Below are 25,280 nucleotides of genomic sequence, written 5' to 3'. Positions count from 1 at the left end.
ATTTTAATTCGAAGTAAAAGTGAATACGCTTCGGATAAGTATACTTACTAAAAAACGTCAAATCATTGCACAACCCCGCAGTTCATTTTATTTATTCATAATTATTCACGTCATACCACCATCGCAGCCTTGAAGATGGGCCCAGGTATTCAGGATATGCCTCCGCCGAAAAAGTGCATGATTCTTACTTTTTCACATGCTGTATCACCACTGAGTGCTTCACAACTACCTTTTTTGTTCCTTCTATTTTGAACGATGCGACCGCCTATTTAAAGTTCAGCGTTTATCATGTCGTACATTCAACTACATGCATTCATTCCTAAGTGCGCACAATAACTGACTGAAGCGCTCTGCCTTCACGTTATGCAGCGCCCACTTATCGTGGTAAATTTACGCTCTCATGTCAGCAATACCTACTGCTTAACTTGCGTATTTTGTTCAACATGAATGCATTGTGTTCATTTCGCATTGTATTTCTGTTCGAGATGTTTCTTGTTTCGTTTTTATGGTGTTATTTGTATTGGCTGGTATTACTTTTCTGAGTGTCTGCTGCTGTGGTCACGTCGTTTTGTTTTGGTTGTTTTTGTTTTGTGGCTTCATTTTTTGGCATTTTGTTTTGTTTATAGCCTGTACCCGTCATATGTAATATCTTCAGTCGTGAGGGCCTTTAGTGGTATTTTGTATAAATACGCATATTAATTTGCTTGACTGAGGTCTAAGACTGCTCTATTTTTATTGGCGATTGCCTTAGTTAATACAATGTAAGCGATTGACAGTGAGCTGGTCGGCAGCAAATTTTTAAGTCGTCGACATGTTGAGCAAGAAAATGTTCGCATGCTTCCAAAGTTGCGCTCCTCTCGACGTCGTGAGGCACCGCGTATATATAAAGCACTGTGCGGCAAGTCCAAAACCTGAACAGCATTTTCACGTCACTTCTTTTTGCAGATCCGCTTGGTCGTGGCTTTAGCGCCGGTCGCGAACATGACCTTCATACGGAGCCCAGTTCGCTTTCTCGTCCCTGTTTCGCCCATCCTCACGGTAAGGACATCTCTTCGCAAAAGTGGCAGACGATTTTCTTCCTCGAAATTATTAAACGCAGCCGCAGTTACGCTTTCGCTCTTTCTGTGAACATTACAGTACGACGCTCTGTAGTCTCTCTTCAGGAACAACAAGCTGCGAGAGACGGTTACTTATGACAGATGTAGTTGCTTGACTGCATTACTAGCTGGTAATTATTCAGAATATAGAAAAATGTTTCGAAACTGGGGCGCAGGGAAGTAAGAGCTGAGCTGGAAGTAGCGCCACTTACAACTTATTCTTATTAAAGCCAGCCTCCACAGTTACCGTAATGTATGGTATACAGACCGCACCTGGTACATAATTCGAAGGGCTCCAATTCTGCTGGCAATCTTTTTAGAACGATTGCACCTGGTACATAGTCCAGCCCGATACCCTGTAGGCCCCAGTTGCATGGAATCGCGTTGAGCATTTAATGCTGTATTGGGCGATATTGGAAAATAAAATGCTGTATAATGCGTACAGTCATGGGCAAAAGTTTCCGGCACGCTGATTGGGGGGAAATTATTCCTGCATTACCTCGCTATAAGGCTGGCTGGTTTTTTTTTCCTGCAAATAGAACAAGTATGTGCCTTCATGCATCTCTGATTTACACTGACGTACAGAGGGCAAAACGCATGCCTGGAACAACCAAACTGTGTGTTCCGGAGCTCCCAAAGCAGCTGCGACCAAGAAAGCAAAAAATGACGATGAAATTCTTTGAGTTTAACAGCACATGTTTACATCCAGACCATTTTTAACCAAATCTTATCGCTAGTTATCGCGTGTTACGCCCGAAACCCACTCAGAGCGTGTTCTAGACATGCATTTTGCCCTCTGTACATTGCCTGATCGCGCAGAAGCAAATTTTTTTTTGCGAATCAGCATCGCCAAAACTTTGTCCATAACTGTGCATACTGCCACATTACGGACCCCTCTAGATTCGCCGTCTGGCACTTGGCAAGCCGTGGGCATTCTGTAGGTTTTGTTTTCTTCCTCTCTCGAGCTCCCTGCTGTCTTGCGCGTCCCAGCATGTCTGAGTAAACCTGCCCTGCGTTCGTCAACCGTTTGTCGGTGACATATTTGGTAGAGGTGCTGGGTCCCATGTGCGCTGACTTCGAGGGCACCCTTGACGACAATTCTCAACGCGGGGACATAACACCGGTTCACAAGGCAAGCCACCGCCTGTGAGGCCTATGACCGGAGTTCAGCCAACTGACAACGCCAGTAAAGGCCATGACGTCCACCACGGGTAGCCAGACGACTCAGAATTCCGGGAATGCCCCGCTATTCGTCCTTCAGGTACCTCAGCCGCCGCCATAGGCCTACGCAGACAGATTCGAGGACGTTAAAGACTGGTTGGCCAGATATGACCGTATGGTGGGCTTCAACGAGTGGTACGGCGAGCGTAAATTGCGGATCGCCTACTTCCCACTGTAGGACTCGTCCAAGATGTGTTTTGAGAATCACGAAGCTTTCTGCACCAACTCGGAGGCTTTTCGCCGAGAGCTGTTAGCCACATTCAGTACCAGCCAGAGAAAGAAGGCTGAATTTCGCCCTGGACTCGGGATCCCAGAAGCCGAACAAGAGCGTCTGCATGTTCATCGAGGACATGACGTTACTCCTCAATCGGGCCGACCGTGCTGTGCCCCAGGCCAAGAACGTATGCCACTTGATGAGCAGTTGTTTGCCGGACTGGTCCGTGACCGCCCAAGAACGGTGGCCGACTTTACCAAGGAGGCAACGAGTATGGAGCGCTGTCTGCAGGAACGGGGCACGCACTACGTACGGTCGTCAGGAGAGTGCAGCAGCCGATCATCACTGCATACCTACGTCGCTACCCGCCGAAGAGTTTCGGGAGTTTGTGATGAGGAACTGGAGAAACTGTTTCGAAGCTCCACAGGCAAGTGTCGCTGTCTGAACGGATGTGGTCCGTGATGGAATCCGGCGAGTTGTACAGCAACCATCAGCTCTACAGCCGGCGCCCTACGTGATGACCTACATCGAAGCACTACGACGTCCTGAGCCAGTGATGCGAGCCATTTCCCCCGTCGCTCCTGTGCCTTCTCTGCGTTACTCAATCGCAGCTGTATCCACCGTGCTGCAGGAGAATAGGCCCGCCATAAGCAAAGCGTACGCGTGGCGTACACCAAACAATCAGCCTACAACTGCGGGGATCCCGGCCACATTCTCCGTCATGTTTTAAGGGGGTTTTCACCTGACGCACTTCGACCGCGCTACGGTGAACGTCCGCAGGATATCCAGGATTACTTGTCCGATACCGTCCAGCCATCGACCTCGCAGTGAAGCCAGTCCCGACAGCCTTCCCTAAGGCGGTTCTCTTCGCCAAGCCGCCCGTCGTCCTCTGGCCAGTTCAGGGGCTGGGGCCGCCGCTACTGAAGCAAGCCAGGAGCCTCCAGCCGAAGATTCTCTGCGGCGATCTGAACGCCGACGTCCCGACCAGACGACCTCAACGACATACTGGCTTCCCCTGAAATTCCAGCCGCCGGCGCCATCCACGGCGTGACCGCACTCGTAATCCGTGCTACCGGCGCTGATTTTTCGGTAATAAGCCGTCGTTTAGCCACGGCTCTCAGAAAAATGTTTTGAACCTTTGTTCTGGACCGCAGATGCGCACAGCCGGTGGCCATGTGGTGACGCCGATTGGTGTCTCCGCATCGCGAATACAGATTTGCGGCGTTTCTTTCCCTCGTTGCTTTGCTGTGCCACCGAGTGCTCTAAAGACCTGGCACTTGATTTGGATTTTCTTCGGGAGTACGATGCCGTCATCAGCCTTCAGGAGCTAATCGTTTCTTTTTCCACCCAACGCCCTGTTGTCGATGATACCGAGCCACGCAGGACTAAGTTGTGCTCAATGGGATCGCTGCTACCAACACGGATCAGTAGGTCTCCGCAGCTCGCGGAATTATTGAACTGAGCAATGGGCGAACAAAACTTCTGGTGACGAATTTTAGTTGTGAACCCCAGTGCTTGTCCAGCCAAACAGCTTTTGAGAAGAACTCTAGCGTAGCTATTCAAAGAACTAAGCGAATGCGCGGGACAGCACACGTTGTCCGAAACCCCGGCATCAGCGCAGGCGCCGAGCCCTCCATAAAAACCGAAGGTAATCCGAACCTGCCGACTAATCAGAAATGCTGTCTGGAGAGCATTATCGAATTTTTCCGCTACTGTTTAGCCTCCAGGTTAGGCAGACACCGCTCACAAAAGGATGCATTATAGTTGACGAAAACCAGCTACCGTTATGTCAGCCACTTTATGAGATCTCTTCGAAGGAACGAGATGCCATTCGCTTACAAGTTCATGAAGTGCTCCCGGACGGCGTGATACAGCTGTCGACGAGGCCGTGGGTGTCGCATGTTGTTCTAGTGGCAAAGAAAGATGGAACCCTACGGTTCTGAGTAGATTACGGACGTCTAAACAGTCACCCAAAAAATTCAGGGGGGCACTTTGTCGACCTAAACTGCGGTGAGGCAAATGCCTTAAGCGCGATGTTGCTGCTTGCGTCACTGATGTGTTCTTAAGATGTTAAGCTTCGCCTCTAAGAGTGAAACGCGACAGCGTCTTGCAACGTTGCCAGAAAGTGCATAGAACGCCATCGCCCGTTCGGTTATACGCCTTGCTTGTCGGTAAATTGGTTTTTGAGGAAAGGAAATGTATCTGTCTCGCATGCCTCGGTTGGTACCTGAACCTCGCCGTAACGGGAAGGGGGGAAGATTGGAGTGAACGAAGACACCGTATTCACTAGACGCGCCTTTGTTCATTCCCTATCGTCGAGCTGGCATGGCGGAGTGAAAACCCGATGAATCCTTTGAATATTGATCCGCGAGGCGCTCAACACATTCATGACATACCATATCTTGGAGATGAGGAACAGGTTACACACAGTGGCGCGCGAGAGCATTGATAGTGGTCGCCCCTGCCACCCACTGGCATTTTCCTTTGCCATTGCCACCTGTTCATTCCAGTATGGTTCGGGGTTGCTATAAGAGTATAAGAGTTCAGCGGTACTCCAAGATACGTCGTCGGAGTTGTGGCCCACCGAAGTCGGGAGTAATAGGCTGGCGTTTCCTCCCAGTCACCATGCCAGAATCCATACCTCTTCTCCCAATTTATTTGCGCCCCGGTGCATTTGCAAAACTTCTCAACAACAGCCGTGGCTTCACAGAGCAGAACACCGCGATGTCGTCAGCATAAGCTAAGATTTTAACGTGCGCTGACAGTAACCTGAAGCCAGTTATACACTCAGAGTTTAGTATAGCCAGACAAAGGGGCTCAAGATAAATTGCAAACAAGAGGGGTGACAAAGGACATCCCTGCCTCACTGAAGATCGTACGTGTAGGCTTTCAGTCAGCTCCCCATTAACAATGACGCGCGTTGTGCAGTTCGCGTACGCCATTCGTACGCCCTCTGTTATTACACAGCCCACATTAGCCTGATCTAGCAAGCTGAACAGAACCTCATGAGATACACGGTCAAAGGCCTTTGCGAGATCTAGCTGCATCATTGCCACCCTGTCGCCTAGTGCATCGCAGCATTCAAGCACACTTCGCGCTTTGTGTATATTAGTGGCGATGCTCCGACCCTTGATACCGCAAGTTTGATGACTCCCCACTAGCATGGTTATGACGCCCTGAAAATCGCCTGTATTTATTTGGGCGTCCACATGGGAAAGAACTAGTCGAACAAATTTATTCTTATAATTTACGTTGGTGAGGCTTATCGGGCGATAAGACCCCACCAACAGACCTTTTTCTGGCTCAGCAAACTTCGGTATGAGCGGCCGCTGTGGCTCAGTGGCTATGGTGCTCGGCTGCTGTCCCGAAAGACGCGGGTTTGATCCAGGCCGCGGCGGTTTAATTTCTTTGGAGGAGAAATTCGAGGCCCGTGTACTGTGCGATGTCAGTACACGTTAAATATTTGATATTTGAAAGGGTGTGCGCTAAAAAGACGTACACAGGAAAAAGATAGAGACGACAGGAAAGAAGCGCAACTTCCAACTTACTTCCAACTTAACGAACTTCCAACTTAAAGAACCCCAGGTGGTCGAAATTTCCGGAGCCCTCCACTACGGCGTCTCTCGTAGCCTTAGTCGCTTTGGGACGTTAAACCCGATAAACCAACCAACCAAACTTCGGTATGAGTACAGTGTGCGATGTTGTCAATGACAATGGCGTACGCTTTTTCTCGTACGCTTCGACAATAACTTTTAGCAGAATTTGGGCGATTTCTGACTTGAAATATTTGTAAAAGGCGGCTCCTAAACCATCAGGACCGGGTGTTTTACCCAATGGCAGTTGATCTATTGCTTCCTCTAGCTCATTTACGGTTATTGGCTGTTCAAGACCAATTCGGACTTCATCGTCGAGCCTTGGCATAAACGGTAGAAAATCGCCTGTATTTATTTGGGCGTCCACATGGGAAAGAACTAGTCGAACAAATTTATTCTTGCCCGTGAAGAGAGGAGGTCTCGGTCTTGTTCATTTATTTGTACGACAAATCGTGTCCCGCTTTATGTTTCTTCGTGACCAGAACGATATTTTTCTTCCCACAGTTATGCAAGTTCGTTTATGTCGATTGCTACCAGGAGTTGTAGTATGCTCTGTTGAAAACATGCGTGGTACAGTGAGAGGTCATCTGCGTGAAGTTGTGGTTGCGTACAGAATGTTACAAGTGCGATTTTCAATGCAGTACCTCTTCAATGTCATTAGAAAAAATCTGTATAAAAATTTAATTGAATCACTGCTCCCTGTACCCATATACCGATTGTCAAACTGCGGAGGCCCAGGAGCAGAGGGGTGATAAGATGGAACCCTGCGGAACACCACTATATAAGTCTATAATTCTGCTTTGCACAGGTCCAAGTTCCACCATCTGAGATCGCTGAGACACATAATTTCTTAGTAACATTAGTAAAACATACTGCAGTCATTGAAGACCAAGCAGGAGGGCAATACAGGTCATAAGTAAACGCAGTTCAGCGCCACCATTAGCAAGAAATCACAAAAAAGCAACCCAAGCAATCATAAGCAGTCAAAGAGTATAAAACGCGCCGCATGCAGTGCAAACACAGAAAAAGAAGGAAAAAGAAATGAATCAGCAAAAGCGAAGAGTAACATCAACCCAGAGCTTTTCGTACACGTTCTTCGAAAACATTTACATCACGCGCGGAAAAAACTTCTTTTGGGAGTGCATTCCATTGGGAGACAGTGCGTGGAAAAAATAAGTTCTTAAACCTGCTAGTACGCGCAAAGATTGGTTCCAGGTTGTAAAGATGGGAGTGCCGAGTTTTGACGACCCTCACGTGGATGAATGAACAATCGCGCGGTGATACCAAGTTGGTGATTGCAGAGCCGATACAGAAACCGCAGCGTGGAAATCTTTCTTCTGCTTTCTAAGGTCAAAATGTTGTTAGCACTCATTAGAGACGATGGTGAATTTAATCTGCGGTATGAATTCAATATGAAACGAACTGCCTGAGGTCTGATAAGGGTATTGTATGCAAGCAGCTTAACATTGGAAGGGGCCGACCTTAATTTGAAACGAAGAAACCCTAGTTTCCTAAGGGCTGATGTACAGATTTTATTAATGTGGCTGGTCGAGTTCAATTTTTTAGTTATCGTAACACCTAAGTATTTACACTCGTTGACCTGAACTATGGGATATTCGTTGATTTTATACAAAAACTGAGCCAGATATTTCTTGTTTGTTGCCCATCAATCGGCGACGTAGACCATCAATCCGCCGTATCCGATGCCAATTATGGAAGATGTCATCGATGACATCATGAGAGACGGCTGGAAGTGCTTCACCGGTTTGGACGTGAAGTCGGCCTTTCTCACAGTGCGAGTAAAGCCTGACGAAATCCACAAGACCGCCTTTGTCACTCCGGACGGAAAATATGAGTACCTACGTATGGCGTTTGGGTTTTGCAAGGCACCGCAGACGATGCAAAGAGTCATGCGGGACACGTTTGATGGCCTGAAGAGAACATCCACGTACATGGACGACGTCGGCCAGGGAGCAGCTGCGGTTCCGGAAGCATTGTCACTGCTCGACGAGGCACTGCGAGGAGTCGTCATCAATGGCCTGAAGATGAACATCAAGAAATGCCAATTTGTGCGAGACAACATCTCATTCCTTGGCTACGTCATCTCCGCTGAAGGGCGAACCCTGGATGAAGCGAGAGTCGCTGCCGTCGACAAGTCTGAGCCCGAGAAAAGCGCGAAGTTGTACTCGTTTCTGCAATTCGCAAACCACTACCGCAAGTTCATCCCCGAGTTTTCGAAATCACGTACCCACTACGTCAACTCGTCTCCAAGGAAGCGCCATTCGTCTGGACGAGCGCGCACCAAGAAATCGTGGACAAAACCAAAAGCGCACTTAAGAATCCCCCGCTGCTGTCAAACTTCCGTTGGGATTGCCCAACGCAAGTGCACGTCGACGCATCTCAGACAGGGCTCGGAGCGATACTGAGCCAAACGCAAGACGGAAGAGAAAGGGTGATCGAATACGCAAGCCGATCACTGAATAAGCATGACAGAGGTCTACACTAGAACATGCTGGAATGTATGGCGCTGCACTGGGCCATCACGGAGAAGTTTTCCATCTATCTGCGGGGAGGCCCGCAATTCACAGTGTACACAGACAAGTTCAGTCTATCCTACCTAGTGAAGAAGGGAACGACGAACCGCCGGTTCGCACGTTGGACTCTAGATCTCGCGGAATACCTCTTCGACGTCAGGCACCGGCCTGGACGACAGAATGCTGCTGCTGATGCTCTCTAGAGACAAACGCTGGAAGCTGAACCACTAGAAAACGAAGTGACCAGCGACGACCTCACCTGCCTCGCCGTAATCGTGAGCAAGCATAGCGGCGTACGCGAACTTCAAGAGCGTGACCCCGAATGCCAAAAGTTCCGTGCCGAAGCTGGAACGAACAGCTCCAGCTATGAAGTCGAAGACAGCGTTGTGCTGAAAAGGTCTATCGAAAGAGGACGCGTTTGCAGAAGAGTGGTGGTTCCCGCGGCGCTCCGAAGCAGTATCATGGCGGTGTTTCATGACGACAACGGACACCTTGGAAGCGAGAAAGCAAGGACGTTGGTGCAAAGAAAGTATTGGTGGCCGTCAATAGCGAAGGACATCCGCCGTTACATCGAGTCATGCCACACCTGCCAAATCGTAAACTCACGAACGACGCGAGCCGAAGGGTGCCTGAACCCCAGAGAAATTCCGAGCGAGCCCAATGTGGTCATTTCTCTCGATCATATGGGCCCCCTGGATGGAAACGAAGGATATGTACCTGTATGCATCGATCACGCAACAAGGTACATGGATGCGGTAGCAGTGCCAAGCACCTCCTCGAAGCACTATTTGGATTTTCTCACTAACCGCTGGATTCCCCGATACGGCGTGCCCAGCATCGTCATCACGGATCAAGCAAAAGGCTTCGCGAACAAACGGACAGCTCAGGTTCACCACAGACTTTGAATTCAGCACGTGAACTCTCCTCCGTACTGGCCGCAGTCAAACGGACTGATTGAAAGAATGGTGCGAACACTGAAACAAGTACTAAGGAAGGTCATCAACAACTCCGAATCATGGAAAAAGGAACTGCATAAGGCGACGTTCGGTGTCAATGTCACAAAGCACCGCCTCAGCGACGAAAGTCCATTTTATCTCATGCACGGTTACGACACGAAGGTGCCCGGAGAACTGAACATTGGAACCACCTTCGAAGAAGTCGACGCCGCACAAAGACTCCACGAGATGCCAAGGGGCGCCAGGAATTGAAAAACTCTCTTGAGAGGAGCCAGGAGGAAACAACGAGACGCTACAACGAAAGACGCATTTCCAGTGTGGAAATCTCGTTCTTCTCAAAATCGGCGCAAGATCTACATTAGATCCGAGATATGAGGGGCCGTTCGAAATAACAGCATTCACCGGACCCAACATGGCTGTCATAGGCAGGATCTCTCACATTCCTGGAAAGTTAAACGAGAAAACTGTGAACATCGAACAGCTGAGAAGGTACAAGGAACGCGCCTTGAACACCTAGGAATTAGTATCCACAACGTGCGCCTGAGGACAGGCGCAATTTTTGGAAGGGCCGTGTTAGCGCTCTGCCCAGAACGCCGGCGCGCGTCCCAGTCGGCTGGCCCAGAACGCAACAGCACGAAGCGACGGATGCTTCGAGCGAGGCCCAGGAGAGGACCGAGAGACGCCGACGAAACGAGACGCGTCGGAAAAGCCCTCCCAACTCTGCAGATCCGCCGAACCTCCTACGTATCAACGACCGCTATCTTACTGTAGTAACTTCTTGTATTCTTGTATCCTTGAATAAACGAGTTTGCTTTATTCGAGAATAATCCGGCCACTTCTTGCTAACAATAACGAACGTACAAATAACTGGAATGACTATAAATTCATAGCGGCCACTTTAAGAGTGCAGTTTTTCGCGCGAAAGACAAATATGGATCAGAACATTTCGATTATCTTTAAAAGTCGGGCAATCCACGTGCATTATTTGGCTTCCTCCGGTCTAGAAAACGGCTGACGTACTCACATATTTTATATTCATTAGTTATGTCACCTAAAGGAGCTATCGAGGTGGTTGAATTTATTTATTTATTAGTACCTCAAATTCCCACCACGGGCATTACATGAGGGGTGGGCAAATATATCATTTAATTAAATCAGTGATTAATGATTTGAAGGATTCCAGGCCAGGATGGATGAAAGCTCGTGTGATATGAATAATCAGAAAATACGAATATTATCGCGCGGCTCTGGACGGACTCAAGAGTTTTGGCCAGGTTAATTTGTTTGGGGTCCCACATTGAGCATGAATATTAGAGTTTAGGACGGACAGGAGTTAAATAGACGGACAGTTTTACGGAAGCTGGTTATGTTCATTATGTGGGTGGTCCAAGAGAAATACTGTGTTAGGCTGATACCTAAATATTTATATGAAGATGCGCGGGTTATCACGGAACCGTGAAGGGTGTAGTTAGGAGTAGGATATCATTGACGACGATGAGCTGATACTAGAGTTGTTTTATTAACATTTAAAGGCGTTAGCCAGTTTGCTCGCCACTCTTCCACAAGTTTTATGTCGAACTGCAGATGGTAAGTGTCTCTGTTATTAGTGATGCTCCGGTAGATGAGGCAGTCAACGGCGAACAAACGAACGGGGAAAGATAGATGACTTGGGAGGTCATTGATGTAATTTAAGAATAATAGAGACCCTAAAACCGTGCCTTGTGGTACGCCTTGAGGTAACGGGAGAGATCGAAGATGCCTGATTATTAGCCCGTACAAACTGTTGGCGGTTAGTCAAAAAATTTCGGAACCTAGTGGGTTCAGTGGGTTCAGGTGGGTTCAGTGGGTTCAGGTGGGTTCAGGTTTAGGCATGAAACTTTAAATAAGAGGCGTTGATGGGAAATTTTGTCGAAAGCTTTTTCAAAGTCTAAGAAAAGAACGTCCATGGGTGTGTTCGTGTCCACACTAGAGCTGATGTCGTGAGTAACGAGAGCCAGTTGGGAAGAGCAGGATAGGTTTATCACGAATCCGTGTTGAGAAGGATAAAAAAAAAGTTGACAGACGGCAAGAAATGATGTGTGAGTAAATTAAGTGCCCTATTAATTTAGAGGGAACGCTAGTGAGGTAGACGGGACGGTAGTTCTTACTAGACGATGGGGGGCCTTTATTGTGCACTGGGATGATTTTCCCCACTTTCCTGTCGTGGGGCACAATACCGGACTCGAGTGATCGCTGGAAGATACGACAAAGAAGAACAGCTACAACGTTTTTAGTATTCTTGAGAACTTTTGTGTTAATTTCATCCATACCAGCCGATGAAGTTAGTTTCATGGAATCGATTAACGCGATTATTTCGCTATGGTCGAAACATATGTCAGGCATAGGAGGATAATCAAAATAAGGATAGTCGGGTATGTCGCCTACAGGATCGCGGGTTCTTTGAAAATATGTAATTTATGAAGATGTATATAATGGGCCTGCAAAAGCGGTTCTCGTCTCTACTACCTTTGCGTCCAATTTTGTTTGCGCCATTGACGCCAAAGAATTCTTTCTCTCAGGTTAATCTATCGGAGCTTTCACAAGCTATTCAGAGATGGACAGGTGCTGGCTCCGGTCCTCGTGGTGTCATTTCAAAGATGCTCAAGATTCTATTTGAGGAGTCCGCCGACTCCTTGTTGCACCTGGTCAAATATTCTATCAAACACGCTTGGATCCCTTCTGAGTGGAAACTGGCCAAGATGACGACTGTACTTAAAAATCAGGGTGGAGGCTATGAACTGGATAATATTAGGCCTATTTCTTTAACATAACACATGGTAAAATTAATAGAGAGGGTGTTACTAATTCGGGTTTCAGCCTTCGTGAACATCAGAACTATTCTCAGCCTACGTCAATTCGGTTTCCAGCCAGGATGTTCTATATGAAATGCAGATGCAGATTTTGAGACTCTAATTCTTCTTATTAAGGCGGAAACGTGGGCTAGTTAGTTGTAAAGTGTTTGAAATAATTTTTGCTAGTGCTTAGTGAGCACTCGAGAAAAAGAACACAAATACATAGGGCACACGCTAGTATCCAACTGCCGTTTGATCGAAAAACAGTCAATATACGACAGAAAAAAAAGAAATGCTATTCCTGAAACGTGACGTTGCTGCTGCGCGTGTGTGAGTATCAGCATTTTTGAGATGTCTTATACTGACTGTTTTTCAAATAAACGCCATTTGAATACTAGCGTCTGTCCTGTGTATTTCTGTTCTTTGTCTCGTGTGTCCACCAAACGCTAGCAAAAATTATTTCAATCGAATACTCCTTGCTCCTCGTCAACTCCTGTGTGATGTTTTGGTTACGCTAGACGTCTCCAAAGCTTGCAACAGCGTAGAACACTCAGTTCTAATACATAAGTTAACAGTCTCTTCAGTTTTCAGAATATTTAGTTGCTTGAATTTCTGCATTTATAACAGGGAATCCTTCCTCGTCGATAATGGAGCTCATTCCGCGAGGTACAAACAAACAAGAGGTGAACCGCAAGGAGCTGTCCTTTCTGCTGTGCAGTTTAATATTCTGCTTAGCTCCATTCCTCGTCATCGCCATATTCGCACTTACGCATATGCAGACGACATTGCGTTTTCTTTGGCGGCTGGGCCTGATATACATTACCTATATGATCAGTTGCAATCATATATTAGTACTCCTGACTACAGGTAGAGCAGCTTCCACCTGACGTTAATTGTTCACAAGTGCGCTGTACTTGTTTTTTCTCTGCAGGATCCTTTTCTGGTATCTCTCAGTTACAACGATACTTCAGGTTCAAGCTCTAATGTACCTAGGCGTCACTTATGACGACAAACTCACCTGGCGGCCTCACGCTGACCATGTCGCGGAGAAAGGGGCTTGCGCCATGAGCATGTTACGTCACCGGTAAGGTATGCGCTGAGATGCGCTATTGATCATTCACAAAGTGCATGTCAAGCCCATTTTAGAATTCGGCTCTGTGTTGTTTTCATGCTCGGCTACGTACAAACTTCGTCCTTTTAGAGAGGGAAGCACTGCGAACGTGCCTTGGCCTCCCAAATTTGTGGCTACTGATGTCCTGCACATTGAAGCCCGCTTTCCTCTTCTCTTATATCGACTTCACTTTCTAACTGTGCAGACCTACCTCAGAATTCACCTTTCGAACAGCATTTTCTGTTGCCAGCCGATCTTCTCCTTTGATGCTCACTGGCCTCGCTTTCATACCCCGCAGGTTGTGTCTGCGCAAAGACTACTTGAGCTTTTAAACGTGCGAATATATATGACATCCTTCCAGCGCTGAGAAGTGGGTACACTGTCCGCATTGTTTTTGACGACGTTTTTCCCGAAAATGCAAAACTTTTACCACTCCATATTCTAAATGGACTGTTGGAAGATCATTTAAGGTCACTACCAACAAATTCGGCCGCAGCAAACAGCGAAAAGACAGGTGTGGGATTTTTCTGTCCGCGTTTCATCATCATCACCTATGTTTTTCAAGCAGAGTTTCTGGCAGTACTAGTTGCCCTACGCAAGTTAGACCCCTCTATCACCGCAGTGGCAGTCATTGCCGTTTCTTTATCTTTTTAGGTTCGTCCCTCGCATCGCATGCTGAGTGTCCCACTTTAAGCACGTTTTTGTCACTGCTTCCTTCGCATCTGAGCCTTCTTCTTTAATATGGGTACCCGGTCATTGCAGTGTGAGAGTAAATGAGATCGCTGATAACCTCGCTAAGGCTTCCTTAAGGGGCCCTGATTTGCGTATCCTGCTGCAGCGCATGTCACATAGTCTAGGTTTCGGCGGCATGCGTTTGTAAGCGCGCAATCCACAGCACTTTTAACATGGACGGGTTATCAGCATGTGCGATATTCCTGCAGAAGGAAAGTTTGTAGATCTTGACAGCTTGAAGTATCACGGGACCGCTGCCGTGTCCCGCTTGTAAATTTCTGTCTGGTTTCCCGCTATCTACCCTCTGTGCATTTTGCCGAGAGCCTGAATCTATCGATCATTTTTGGCTCCATTGTCGCCGTTACATCGCTTTAAAAAGATGATTGCTGGAGGAGCCCTTGCAGCATCTTTGCCTTAGATTGAGCGGCCCGCTCTTGCTATCATTTGGCGCCACCCCACTTGGGTTCAGCCACAGGTCTGTTTGTGCCGCTGTTCAAAATTGCAAAATTTTCTTCTGTATACATTATTACATTTTTACTTTATCAGTTTTTTTTTCTTCTTCCTCTCTCTTTCTCATACAAACTCTGGTCACTTTTCAGTCCATGCCTTATTTGAGGTAGAATCCACCGGTGTTGCTCTCCGACTTGCGTTTCTTTGCCTTTATGCTGTAGAGGTGCCTCCCGATTCTTAGCCGGTCCCCCGGTGCGGGTGTGCGCCATCTTTTGAAAGGTCTCTAGTGATTTGGGGGTGGGAAAGGTGTTTGTTTGTTTCCTTTTTGCTGTAATTTTTTTTAGATATCTACCACATGCTCTGGGCCTGCCAGAAAACAAGGCCGTAATCTCAGCCATACAACCACTAACCGGTGGTAGGTCGTCCTGCTTAATATAGACCCTGAGGGCCCGAAGTGACTCGTCAACATGGCCGACATGGCAGCTTCGACCAATAAAAACCTGAAATAGGAACTCCAACCACGGGGTTGATATTCAGTCTGGTCAGAAACATTTTCAAGAACAAGAATTTATTAGAAGAGCAAGATTCCGGGCTGGTTGATAATGCATTTAAAGTTAGAAACAGCGCGAAGAAACGACACACACACGAGCGCTGACTCACAACTGAAATTTTATTCTGGTGGAAAGACGTTTAAATAGAAAACATGAGAGGGTGGGTAACAGGGCTGCTGAAGCGATAACCGGCAATCAGTGGGGTCGCGTCACAAGATGACAAAAACACACAACAGGGAACAAAAGGTAGTTATAAACGATAAAAATACGGTGTAAAGGGCCGCGAAATGGTGGTCAGGGAAGTAACATTAACAAAACACGAACAACAATGAAAAAGTACCCAAAAAGGCGGGGAATAGTAAAAAGTATGAAGGACACAGATGAAATGATACAGGTGAAAACATAAAAATATAAAAAAATGAAAAAGTGAGGAAGGTAAAAGTTTTAAAAACATGCCCAAAAGGGAGTGTGGAACTAAAAGCAAGATAAAAGCAGTACCGACGAGGATTCCTAGAATTAATCTGCTGCGTGTGGCGCCCCAGAAACATTAGGTGTTTTTCAAGGCACCCAGAAAATCCAGCTCTTTTTTTGCCAAGTAGAGGGATGAAGTACTGACGCAATCTTGCCCGTCATAATGAATTTTGTGGGATTCAACGATTTCCCTCGTCAACCTATCTGGTCCTCGCCCAATAGTCGTGGAACGATTAAAGTCAGGGGTGCAGATTCCTTAACGAGTGTTTTTTTTTTCAATTTTGCACTTCTTACAGTGCTTAGCCAGGTGCCCAGGAATGGCCATACTTTATGGGGGTCTATTCTTGTAGTAACGCTCAAAGGGCTAGAAGCAGTTGTCGCTCTCTAGCACCAGCGTGCCAGCCCTAGCAGTCAGAGCTGTGACCCCCAACCCGCGGTGCGGTGAGTCGCAACCACGGCGGGTTCGGGCCAGAGGGGACAAACACGAGTATGCTACTCGGAGGAGCGTTTATTGCTCCCGAGCAATACACTGCAGCAGCAACAATACAACCGCCGTAACGAGCGAGGGTGTTCCGCTCGCGTACGGGGGTGAAAAACACAAAGGAAGGAACGCACGCAAAAATGTGGGGGAAGTAGGTTCCGCTCACCTCGCGTGGCTCCTCGCTCACGGCCCGCGGCGGTCAAGTCACACACGGTGGCCGGGCGATAAGGGCAGCGGTCTCCGTGGCAGATCTCTGATCCGTGCGTGTGCACGGCTCCCGCCAGAAGACGAGCGAGCCTCGGGAGAAGCGCGCCTTCTTCCCGGGCTGTGGAGAGGAGGTCTCTCCGTTGTGAAAGGAGAAAGAGGGAAAGTCCCCGCTGCGGCGTCGCGGCGGGGCGAGAAAGGAAGCGGGGGCGGCGTGAGTGCCCATCCTCGCAACCTCCCGAACGGCGCGCGCATAGCATCGCGTGATAATTACGCGCGGCCGTTACAATGGGGCAGGGGATTCATGTGTATCCCCACAACTTTTAACACTGTTTTATTTATTTATTTCAAAATACTGCAGGCCTATGTGGCCCAAGCAGGAGGGGTAAACAACCTAACAACCTAACTCACAAAAAAACGAAAAACAACACACAGCATCATTCGGCGATAACAAAGGGAAGATAAAAACAACAGCATTAAAAAATACAAAATGACACAACTTAACAAGAAAATGTTCCAATGCGTTGCTAAAATTGCTATTATGAAAAAGGGATTCTGGGAGCATGTTCCAATCGGAGATGGTTCGGGGGAAAAAGCTATAGTGAAATGAAAAGGGTGGAAATTTGGGCTGGTTGGTGCATGATCTGAGGCTAAAAAACAGCGCAAACGGGGACGAAGCAGAGAGAGGGACACGACGCTGACTAACAACCAAGTTTTATTGCACGTTCACCGGTTAAATACCTCTCGTTCGTGCAAAAAAGGAAGGAAAAAGAAGAAAAAAAAGAGAAAGAGGGAAGGCGTGATAGACGAAAAACCACGTGGCATGAGATTATGCATTCATACAGAGATAATTAATTTCGCTGTCGCGAAGTGAAATAGAAGGGATGCTGACGCACTCTTCACCATTTTGCCGAATGTTGATGGCTTCTCCAATTTCTCTCGTCCGTTGGTCTGGGTAGGTAGATATGATTGTGGTGTTGCCAAGTTGGGCCTGTCTTGCGGCCTGTCGAAAGGAAATTTTATGGAATTATTAACGAGCTACTTACAATCCACCATCATCAGTCATAAGGGCAGTTTCTACATTCAGCGGGAGGGGATATGCATCCGGTCTTCGCTCGCCCCCATGCTGAGTGATTTGTTTCTGGCGCGTATTGACAGAAGTCTTATGCCTGCTATTGAAGTGACAAGCATCATCAAGGTGTTCCGTTATGTAGATGACTATCTAGTTCTTTATAAAGAGGACGAGACAGCACGACAGCAACAGCACGTTGGCAAAATCATTGACGTTTTCAAAGAACTAAAAGGACTAGAAATAACGAGCGAACTCCCAGAAAACAACGTTCTGCGATTCCTTGACTTGACGCTAACCTTTTTAGACAGTCATGTTTGTTGGCGGTACGGACCACGAAGCAAAAAGGGACTGCTTCCTTACACCTCAGCCCACTCCAAGATCATCAAACGGAGAATAGTGAAAGCAGCAATGAAAGCCGTATTGACAAGATCTTGCCACCATGATGTACAAGCTAGTTTCGACGCCCAAATTTGTCGGCTGGAAGCAGCAGGTTACCCGTCGCAGCTACTGCCCAGTGTCGCAGAAGTACTCCAAGAACTTAGAGGCAGGAAGAAGATCAAGGCCACACCACAAGAAAGGAAGCCGTATGCAGTAATTCCGTACATTCATGGCTTTTCACACAACCTCAAGAAGATAGGCGAAAAGAGAGAGAGAAAGGAATTTTAATGAGGGAAAGGTGGAGAGGTCGGCCGGTGGTAACATGGCCCTGCAAGGAGCATGTGTGCCAAGGTAAATAGTGAGCGAACGGGAAGGAAACAGTGCCAAAAGAAGCACAAGAACATGCACGTGAAATGTACTAAAAACGTCGTCTATCAGATACCACTGTCATGCGGGCACACTTACATCGGCCAAACAGGGCGCTGTTTAAATGAACGGCTGCAAGAGCATAAAAGATATTTGAAAGGCGCCATCAGCAGTGAACTGGCAAGACATTGCCGAGAGCATGAATGTGCTCCCCAACTTGGCAACACCACAATCATATCTACCTACCCAGACCAACGGACGAGAAAAATTGAAGAAGCCATCAACATTCGGCAAAATGGTGAAGAGTGCGTCAGCATCCCTTCCATTTCACTTCGCGACAGCGAAATTAACTATCTATGTATTATGGGAAGTAGCGGGGCCAGTTGGTTCATTTTTCAACTTAAAACAGTGCGCAGGGACAGGACACAGTCAAGAAACACACAGACACAGCTGTGTCTGTGTGTTTCTTGACTGTGTCCTGTCCCTGCGCACTGTTTTAAGTTGAAAATATCTATGTATGAATGCATAATCTCATGCCACGTGGTTTTTAGTCTATCACGCCTTCCTTTTTTGCACGAACGAGAAGTATTTAACCGGTGAACGTGCAATAAAACTTGGTTGTTAGTCAGCGTCGTGTCCCTCTCTCTGCTTCGTCCCCGTTTGCGCTGTTTTTTAGCCTCAGATAGTTAAATGAATTTGTTCGTGCAAAGATAGGCTGTAGTGTGTGTTCCTTAGTGTGTTGTGTACGCCTGGTGGTAGAAGGTCGAACATAGTTAGGTACTGGAATGTTTACCTCGCGTGAAAGAATCTTACGGAGGAAGATTACGTTCTTGGAGTCTGATATTGATACACCTTCTCGTTTGACCAATGTACCTCTCCCCACATGCCAATGGCACAGAATAAATTCTTACTGAATCACAGGGGACATATTGGTCAGAGTGTGTCACCCTGCACCGTCGGGGTTCCCGCGGGTTATTCACTTTGGAACAAAGGGCGAAAAGCTTGTTGGGAGCCATGAAGACGATATCCACACCGGCGCGCTGTGCGACGTTTTTTGGACAATGACTGACTGTATTAAAACTTCCTGTTGGGCGAATTGGTAGTTCATCTTTAAGTAGAAATGTTATAGCGCAAAGATTGACACAGACAAGAGAGATGAAACACACACGCAAGCGCTAACTGTCAACTGGATTTATTCGTCGAAAGCCACACCTTTCATAGGCCGAAGGATCGTGAGAGACAAAAGATGACAAAAAAAAGACAAAACAAAACAAGGGTTGACTCAGAGCCATCTACTCGCGAGCGCATGCGCGGGTAGACAAGGGCATCACACTTCCGTTTATCTTCCATCTAATCAACAAGTAGCTGCATTAAAATAGTCAATCTCAGCCTGGAACAGAGATAAAGAAGGTTCGCTGATACACTCGCTGCCAAGTTTCTGTATGTGGTACGCTTCCAGGCTGATCCGTGCTGTCCTGTCTTTACTTTTACCAAGAACCTTTGTCTCCTCAAACTGGGCCGCACATCCTCCGCACTTACATGTGCCACAAGATGCTTGTATTTATCGTTTTTGTTTTCTAAATTTAAGGCGGGTTCCCTTAGACGGTCGTTGACACAACGTCCAGTTTGGCCTACATAAAACTTTCCACAAGACATGATTAGGATTAAGACAAGGTTCGTTGAATTTTGCTAGAGGTTAAACCTGAATTCACTCGCCGCGGACATCACTAATAGGAGGGGTAACAGCCTGACCCCTTTCTTCACAGCTAAGACGCACAAACCAGAAATTCCGTTTAGGACGATTCTCAGTGAGCAAGGGTCGTGGCAGAGAAACGTCAGCCAGTTCTTGTTAAAGAAGCTTAAAAGCCTTGTCTTGGACGATCCCTTTCTCACCAAAAAGTCAATCGATGTCGCAGAGTTTATTAAGTATAATGAAGACATTGGCTTTGGTTTTTCTATAGATATTCAAGACCTTTTTTATTCCGTGCCCAAAGATCAGATTTTACTGTGTCTTAAGGAATGCATTGAGGAAAACGGCGACGTGTCACTCCAGAACTTAGCAGGATTGTCTGTAGATAATTTTTTAGCCTCATTGCAGTTTTACTTGAATGCTACTTTTATTGTTTTTAACGACCAGCCTTTTTTGCCGCGAAACAGCATTTGCATAGGGTCATGTGTAGCACCTATTTTCTGCGACATTTTTTTAGCTAACATAGATAAGCTGCTTGATGAGAATTTCAAGGCGGGGGGTGGGGGGACAGTTTTAAAAGTTTTTAGATATGTAGATGATTTTTTAGTACTTTTAACAAAGCAGGAGACCATCACCTACCCCTCTACAGTAGGCGATGTTTTAGATACTTTTAACAAACAAGGTCTTGGTTTGTCTTTTACCCATGAACTGCCCGAAGTTTCGGTTTTACAGGTCTTAGACCTTAAATTAACGTTCTGTGAAGGACACGTCTGCTGGGGCTATTACCCACGAGCAAAGAAGGAGTTGTTACCGTATGACTCGGCGCACTCCAAGACTATCAAGAGAGGAATAGCGTCTCTTTGCTTGGAATCTTCTCTCCAAAAATCGTGCCCACATCAGATGTTCCAGAGCTTTAATTATCAGATAAGCCGGCTTGTGGCTGCAGGGTTTCCCTGGTCGGTTCTGACAGCAGTCTCTGAGGCCATCCTTCAGAAATTGAAACGTAGAACGAGACAAAAAACGGCTGATGCTCCCTCAAAATGGTTGCTAGCAGGTATGGAGCACCTGTTTTGTTCTCGGCTCCCAACAAGTTGGGAAAGCTCTCTGCGCGCATTTGCAGTGCTAAAAAGCGCGAGTGCCTGAAAAAGCATCAGAAGCCGTTTGTAAGGTGTTCCACTGGAGTGGTTTATTCCATTCCCCGGTCTTGTGGAAAGTTTTATGTAGGCCAAACTGGACGTTGTGTCAACGACCGTCTAGGGGAACACGCCCTAAACTTAGAAAACAAAACGATAAATTCAAGCATCTTGTTGCACATGTAAGTAAGTGCAAGGGCGTCCGCAGAATTTTTTGCAGGGGGGGGCCCCATTGGTTGTTGGCGCCGGAGGGGGGGGGGGGTATGTTCGTAGCAAAAAGGCACTATTTGCGGAGTAAATTTATTTATTTATATACAAATAAAATAAATAAGTAAAATACACGCATGAAAGAAAAATTACAAACAGCAAATTAAAGCGAGGCTAGGAGAGATACATTGGAGTTTATCAACGAAGAAACAATTAAAATTAATAAAAATGCAAAAAGATACTATCACTTCGTGGAGAAGAGTGCTCAGTCTTGCTGCATACGGGTTCTCGACACACCCGGATTGATGACCAGCACACAGCACAATATGTTCACAAACACGCAACGACAGTCACTCAGTCAGTCTTCCTTGAACAGAAACTGTAGACGCCTCGGATTTTTCGGGGCGAATTGCGTGATGACACTGGTGATAAATTCATTTCTGTGCTTCATTACACGCTCTCGGTGCACACTCATCATACAAAGGCCGTCCAGTCTGTCGTTTGTCACCGTTGAGCGTAGCCACGTTTTCACTCTCCTCATTGTACTGAAGGAGCGTTCGACCGTACAGGTAGTAACTGGCAAAGCCAGAGCCACCTCAATGGCTTTTGCAACACCAGGGAAGAATGTCTTGGCCTGATGTAGAAGCTCGCAGTAAGTTATTTCTGATGGGTCCCCAGTTTTGTTGCACCACATCTCGTACCAAGAGATGGCCTCTTCCTTGAAGTTGTCGATGCCGTAAAAGCACTGGAGTTCTTCGGCGAGAACAGCGAACTCAACACGGCTCAAGTGCTTCATTTTTGATGGATGCAGCTGGAGAAGTTTGAAGCTCCTCTCATTGCTTTCAGAAAAGCGCCGAGCTAAAGAAGCAGTGAGGGAGTCCAAGTACGGCACATATATTGCCACACGGTAGTATTCCTCTGGCGACTGAATCCCGTAGTTGTCTCGGTGGGCCTGACGAGAGACTTGTCTTGGTACATATATCACCACATTTAAGTGATTGGCTGCCTCCCTTGCTGCATTCATGATGTTAGAGAACTCCTCTACAGCGTTTGTCCGGTGGCCGCGAAAAATACGTTGTAGCTCAGTGATGTGGCCATGCACAGAATGGAAGTCCATGGATACACCTTGCAGAATGTTCGTAGCTGGTTCGAGCCGAGCGCTGTACTTCGCTACAATATGCAAGCAGACGATGAAAGATGAGCTTGTTGTTGCGCAGTAGAGGATGTGAGCTCGTTGTCTAGTTGCAGCGTTCGAGCATGATTCCGTGGACGCGAGCTGCTCGAGTGCTTCGACTATGGCCACGTAATGCTGAGAGAAGATCCTAATAGACTTGTACTTTGCAGACCATCTTGTCTCACACAGCATCGGAATGTTGGGCACCAATTTTCTCCGGAGCACGCTCTCGCGGAAGAAGTTTATGGTTTGTTTGATTATCCCAATTGTGTTTCGAATTTCAGAGACGTCGTTCAAATCGTTGATGACGAGATTTAGTTTGTGACTTGCACAGTGGAAAAATAGTGCCTTCGGGAACTGTTTTTGTATAATTTTGTTCACTCCAGCTTCTTTTCCAGCCATTGTAGAGCATCCATCGTACCCCTGTCCAACGAGGTTCGAAAGAATCAGTCCGACATTCGTCAAAAGCTTCAAGATTGCCGCGGCGATGCAAGCGGAGTTTAATTGCTCCAGCTCTACAAATCCCAAAAACTGCTCTCGAACGCACACTTCGACTTCCGCCTTGTCAATAAAGCGAACGCCTATAGACATCTGCTCTTTTCCTGAAATATCTGCAGTTTCGTCAGCAAGAACGGAAAAAGCAAACGCTTTGTTAGTTTCGGTAACTATCTGCTCTCTCAGGATGTCGCCACAGATTGTGATGATCTCGTTCTGGACGCGGACAGAAGTGTACTTGGCATTGCCAGCAGAAGAAGCGAAGTGCTCCTGAAGTAGAGTATCTCCAGCTTCTACACGAAAGTCAAGCAGATCATTGAAGACTCCACTATCGGACTGCTTGCCGCGAATTCTTCGGTTATTTCTTATGCTGATGACACAACACTGTTTATTACAGGCAGTTTGTGCAAAGATATTGAAAGCAAGGCCAACAAGACGCTGGCTGATTTAAAGGTCTGGGCTGAGGTGAATTGTTTGAAAATAAATCCCACTAAAACAAAAGTAATTTTGTATACGCCTAGAGGCAAAGTGTTGACAGAACAGATGGATTTGTTTCTTGGCTCCCAACAGCTAGAGATGGTGGACTCTGTAAATAGTCTTGGAGTACATTTTTCAAAGCATCTTACCTGGAATGAGCATATCGACTACCTCCAATCTAAGTTGTCATCTGCCATTGGTGCCATTGCGCGTGTGCGGCGCTTTATCCCTGCTAAAGTGAAACTTATGCTTTACAATGCTTTAGTGCTATCTCTTATGCAGTACTGTAACATGGTGTGGGGCACAACTGGTGTGACCAATTTGCGCAGGCTACATTTACTGCAGAAGAGAGCAGTGCGTTATATTGCTGATGTACATTACACTTTCTCCACGAAGCCTCTTTTTTCAAAGTTTGATATTCTTCCTGTGTTTTGTTTATACAATTATAGGTTGATTGTACGCTATAAAGCTTTCGTTAAATTTCATATGGATTATGCAATTCGTCTTGCAAGGCTACAGGTGAACACAAGTGATCGTCAAACCAGATACAAAGAAATATGGTCCGTGCCCACCCCTAGGACATCCTACGATGAACAATCATTATCTTACACGTTGCCCTCATTGCTAAATTTACTAAACCGTGTGGAGTTTGATCCCACCTGTAACCAAAACGACATCGTCAAACACTTTTGCCAACTTGTTTTTTTGCAAGACTAAAATAATTTCATTTTGTTCGCGACAGCTTCTGTTGATTTGTACCGGCATTTTTGTTTGAGTTTCTTTTGCGTTTGCCTTTTTTTTTAGTGTGTCTTTGATATTGTCTGTTTTTTTTTTATGTATGACTGGCCGTCATCTTGCTGTTTGCCAACCAGTAAGGGGTCGGGACCTCGTCAAGCTCCCCGAGCTTTTAGTCCCGCACTCCTCCTTCTCAAAGGAAATAAAGGTGATTGATTGATTGATTGAATCGGCAAGTCATGCGTCGCGCAAAAGACAATGGTGGAAACTATTGGAAATAGTTTCTCACGGTTCCTTTCAACTTGCGCGTGCAGTGCTCTGTTGAGCTGCTGTACAACGGGTAGCTGCTTGCCTTTCATCACATCCATAAAGTTCTGTGAGGCCGTCATTGCCTCCTGGTGCCATTGGGATTTTACGTGATCCCTGCACGCCTCGTGCATTTTTCTGTAGTTACTGAAAGCGCGCACGATAAAACTACCTTGAGTACCCCGGTGAACACGCGGAGGAAAAATGACGCAAAAACGACAAAAGGCGCCTTTCGCTGTCGCTGAGTACGCAAGCCAGGGGGCGTAATCTCCCAGCCACTGATGTCGAAAAGGCCTCTTTCCAGGTGTTACATCCTTCTTAAAATCATATGTGACATTTGGCAACCATGGCTTAGTAAGAAGACGTAACTTCAAAAAGTCCGGTATGCCAGTGAGTTTAGCTTTGCCTAGAAACTCTCCTAAGTCATATTCTTGAGGCAAGTTATTTGTTTTCTTGATGTTGTCTCCGGACTTCGATCCCAAGCAAGGAGAAAGGGAATCGTTTCGGCTTACTGCGTGACCGGAGCTCGCTGGTGGAGTTCCTTCCATGGAGACGACGACGCCGGCTACTGTCCGGTGATGAAAGGTAGCATCGCTCTGGTCAAATCCGGACTTGAATCCCAAGAAAGGAGAAATGGAATCATCTCGGCCTGCTGCATCACCTGAACTCACTGTTGACAGAGTCCCTTCCATGGAGTCGACGACATCAGCTACTGTCCGGTGATAAAAGCTTGCATCACTCTGTTCAAATGCTACACCGTTGTCACATGTCACACCAGAATCTGCAGGGGCGCATTTGGAT

The 25,280-nt window shown here is 46.8% G+C and overlaps 1 long non-coding RNA gene across 1 annotated transcript in view; it reads left to right on the top strand.

Annotated features, from left to right (window-relative positions):
* Positions 1 to 949: 949 nt before the first annotated feature.
* LOC149326607 (uncharacterized) overlaps positions 950 to 25,280 on the top strand; it is a 40,808-nt gene continuing 16,477 nt past the window's right edge. The window contains exon 1 of the long non-coding RNA XR_016286534.1: positions 950 to 1,038. This is a non-coding gene — a long non-coding RNA (uncharacterized LOC149326607). The remainder of the gene's footprint in view (positions 1,039 to 25,280) is intronic.

The sequence above is a fragment of the Amblyomma mixtum genome, chromosome 10, assembly GCF_055824585.1.
Source record: "Amblyomma mixtum isolate Tamu chromosome 10, ASM5582458v1, whole genome shotgun sequence".
Taxonomy (NCBI): domain Eukaryota; kingdom Metazoa; phylum Arthropoda; class Arachnida; order Ixodida; family Ixodidae; genus Amblyomma; species Amblyomma mixtum.
Note: the sequence above shows the minus strand (reverse complement) of the source record. Positions and strands in the feature narration are given on the sequence as shown.